The following is a 4,669-nucleotide window of genomic DNA, read 5'->3' on the forward strand; positions in this document are numbered from 1 at the left end:
ATACCATCGGCTGTTTCGCCGATGGCCCAAGTGCCTCAATACGCTACAGCAACTACTGTGCAACCAACTCTAGGGGGTTTCCAGATGCCTTTGGTTCAAACGCCCAGTTCAAATCCATCGGCAAGCTTACTGCCGATGCAGCAGAAAGCCCCTGTTCTGAGTCAAACTGGGGTTCAGTTCATGCCTCAAGCTGGTTATAATTATCCGACAATTTCAGCAAATTACCAGCCATCGGCAAGTTTTATACCGATGAGTTCCAGTAATGGTTGGTCAGGACAGTTACCTGTTCAACATACAGTTCAGCAAAATCAACAGATTATAGGGATTCAACAAGGTTATATGCAAGCTGGTGTCCAGAATCAAGCATCGGCAGCTCAGCCGATGAATCCTTTCCAATAGGTTAATGGACCACAAGTAACGGCAAATATGCCGATTGCTGGAGATCGTGGGCCACAAAGATATGTGGAAGGATATCAGTAGGTACCTCCTGTAGAAATTCAGCCAGTTCGTCAGCAGGAAGCTGATGCTTTTTGGGCCGATAGGATAGCAGAAATTATGAAGGATCAGTTTGGGATAAAGCCCAAGGTCAATACTTATTCTTATCGAACTCCATATCCTCCTGCATATGATTTAATTCCTCTCCCAAATCGGTACAAGGTACCAGATTTCACTAAATTCTCCGGGCAGGATGACACATCAACAATGGAACACGTCAATCGCTTCATTATTCAATGTGGAGAGGCAGCTAGCAGAGATGAATTAAGAGTTCAATTATTTTCATCATCTTTGTCTAGATTGGCATTTACGTGGTTCATTTCATTACCACCAAATTCTATTATTACCTGGGCTGATCTAGAAAAACAATTTTATAAGTATTTCTTTGCTGGAATCCATGAAAAGAAGCTTATCGATTTAGTAAAATTGAGACAGCGCAATGATGAATCGATAGAGAGCTTTGTGCAAAGGCTATGAGATGTGAAAAATAAGTGCTACAGTCTGGTGCTGGATGATCGGCAGCTTGCCGATCTGGCTTTCCAAGGGTTATTGCCACATCTTAAAGACAGATACGCTTCTCAGGAGTTTGAAAGTCTCAGTCATCTTGTGCAAAGGATCTCTGATCAAGATACTAGGGTTTTTGAACCTAAAAAGAATTAGAGTAAAAAGGTATCATTTGTTGGAGAAGTAGGAGATTCTGATTCTGATGAAGAACCAGTTATCGGCTTAGCTGAGTGGGTTAAGAATAAAAAGCCGATATCTTGTCCCTTTGGTCAAAAAGAGCTAGAAAAGTTTACCTTTGATATCACCAAGGCCGACAAGATATTTGATCTTCTGCTTCAAGAGGGCCAAATTAAGCTGTCACCTAATCATGTGATCCCATCGGCAGAAGAGTTGAAGAAGATCTTGTATTGCAAATGGCACAATGCAACTTCACACAGTACAAATGAATGCAAGGTGTTCAGGCAACAGTTACAATCGACTATTGAATCTGGGAGAATTAAGTTTGGTACTTCTAATGCCCAGAGGCCGATGAAAATTGATCAACACCCTTTTCCAACAAATACGTTGGAGGCCAAAGGGAAGACCAAAGTATTGACATCAGAGGCTGCTGAGAAAAATGCATCAGTGGATCCCCAACATCGGATAACTACCGATGATGCAAAAAGTAAGGGTTTGCTGGGAGAAAGCAGTAGTTCCAAAAAACCTCCTCGACCTGGCATTGTGATTACTCATCGAAGGCAGCAGGAGGGTTAGCGTCAGCGTAATGATCGATATCGACAACAGCAAGAAGAAAGACGTCAGGAAGAATGGCATCGGCATAAAGATCATTGGAGGTGCCCGTTCTTTATCCATTGCTGGGAAGAAGGTATTAAATTGCCAACTGTTGAAAATTGCCCTGAGTGCAATGGTTATTATGGGGTCAATCGGTCAGAAAGGAGGTTTCAACCTGGCAATCAGGGTTTATTTATCAATGAGCCGATCAAAGGCAGAGCATCAATGCATGATCGGCTGGGGGCAGACTTAGTGTACATGAAAGGCTTGATAAACGCGCTGGATATTTTCCAAGGAATCAAGAGGAGCTTGAGGAAATGGCAAATGCAAGAGTTCCCGATGAGGAAATATTCTACAGGGACCCTAATATACGCCGTGTAGAATCGACTAGGACCTGTTATCAGCCGGTTTGGAAAACCAAGTTTCCTCGATGGTGCCCGGAGGGTCTAACAAAGACACAGAGAAGGAGGATGCAACGTGAGCGTCAGGAGGATTTATACCAAGAGGAAAATTCCTCCAATGAGAAGTCCGGTCATCAGCAGTGGCAGGTAAAACACAAAAATAAGGGTCCATCGGCAGATGTTAATATGGTATTCATGTTGCCGATGGAGTTTTTGGCATTGTCTGATAACGAGGAAGAAGTTGTTCTCTCTGATCAAGTAGCTCAGTTGACACTAGATCCAATGATGGCTGTTTTTGAGAAACCTACCGATGATGAGAGACAGCATCTTAAGGCTTTGTTTGTGAAGGGCAGAGTTGATGGGCAGCCTGTGTCTAAGGTACTTATTGATGGAGGGGCTACGATTAATATTATGCCTTATGTGATGTATCGGAGACTTGGTAAGGGAGATCAAGACTTGACCAAAACCGATATGATGCTGAAAGATTTTGAAGGCAATGTGTCACCAGCTAAAGGGGCAGTATGTGTTGAATTGATCATCGGCAGCAAAACATTGCCGACGACGTTCTTTGTTATTAACGGCAAGGGTGCATATAATCTGCTTCTAGGGAGGGATTGGATTCATGCTAATTGTTGTGTTCCTTCTACAATGCATCAATGCCTCGTACAGTGGATTGGGGATAAGATTGAGGTTGTCCCTGGTGATTCTTCTTATATCATCGCATCGGCAGAATCAGATACTTATGAGCGAACTAAATGCATATCAGGAGAAGTTTGGGAAAAAGAGTTCCTTAGAGTTGCTGATTATGAAATTCCACCGATCCAAGCAGTCGGTTCTGAAGAAGAGTTTTAATGGATAGGTTTGCCGATGATGGAAAATTAGGTCAAGGGTTCACATCGGCAGATGATTTAGTAGAAGTAGATGTCGGTAATGGCGATAGGCCAAGACCTACCTTTATTAGTGCTAAGTTAGATTCCAAGTGTAAGCAGCAAATAATTGATGTGTTAAAAGAGTATAAAGATTGTTTTGCTTGGGATTATACTGAGATGCCTGGATTAGACCGATCGGTAGTTGAACATCGGTTACTTATCAAATCTGGATTTCGGCCACATCAACAGCCAGCGCGCCGATGCAACCCTAATATACTTCCTGATATTAAGGTCGAAATAACTAAATTAATTGAGGCAAAGTTTATTCGGCAGTGTCGATACACAGAGTGGATCTCTAATGTGGTTCCTGTTTATAAGAAAAATGGAAAACTTCGTGTCTGTATTGATTTCAGAAATCTCAACAAAGCCACACCAATGGATGGCTATCCAATGCCGATTGCTGATTTGTTGATTGATGCTGCAGCCAGACATCAAATTATCAGCTTCATGGATGGTAATGCAGGATACAATCAAATATTCATGGCTGAAGAAGATATTTCCAAGACTGCTTTCAGATGCCCAGGTCATGTGGGGTTGTTTGAGTGGATAGTTATGACATTTGGTTTGAAAAAATGCCAGCGCTACCTATCAGAGAGCTATGAACTTTATTTTTCATGAATACATCGGCACATTAGTGGAGATCTACATCGATGATGTGGTGATTAAGTCTGGAGATGTTACAAAACATTTAGCCGATCTACGAAAGATACTGGAGTGCACAAGGAAGCATGGATTGAAGATGAATCCTAATAAATGTGCATTTGGTGTATCGGCAGGACAATTCTTGGGTTTTATGGTGCACCAGCGGGGCATCGAAATCAGTAGGAGGTCTATTGATGCGATTAACAAGGTGGTTGCTCCTGTCAATAAGACTGAATTGCAATCTTTGATCGGTAAGATTAATTTCATTAGAAGATTCATATCTAATCTGTCGGGTAAGATCAAAGCTTTCAGTCCACTACTTAAATTGAAAGCCGATCAGGAATTTGTATGGGGAGCTGAGCAGCAGTTGGCCCTCGATGAAATTAAGAAATATTTAACAAATCCTCTAGTGCTAGTTCCACCTCAACACGGGAAACCTTTCAGGTTATATTTGTCAACTGATGATACAGTTATCGGTTCAGCTCTTATTCAAGAATTTGAAGGGAAAGAACGTGTTATTTATTATTTGAGCAGAAGATTAGTGGATGCTGAGACGAGGTATTCGGCCATCAAAAAATTATGTCTGTGTTTATACTTTTCTTGTGTCAAATTAAGTTATTATTTGTTATCTGCCGAATGTACGGTCATATACAAAGACGATGTAGTCAAGTATATGCTGTCGATGCCGATATTAAGTGGTAGAATCGGCAAGTGGATTTTAGCATTATCAGAATTTGAACTACGTTACGAATCAACTAAAGCAGTTAAAGGGCAAGTTATGGCTGATTTTGTCACTCAGCATTGTAATACAGTGGACTCTCTGGAGGTTGCTCCCTGGACACTTTTCTTCGATGGGTCCACATGTGGTGAAGGAGCAGGTATCGGCATTGTGTTAATCTCACCTCAAGGAAGGAAGTATGAGTTTTC

The sequence above is a fragment of the Miscanthus floridulus genome, chromosome 1, assembly GCF_019320115.1.
Source record: "Miscanthus floridulus cultivar M001 chromosome 1, ASM1932011v1, whole genome shotgun sequence".
Classification (NCBI taxonomy): Eukaryota; Viridiplantae; Streptophyta; class Magnoliopsida; order Poales; family Poaceae; genus Miscanthus; species Miscanthus floridulus.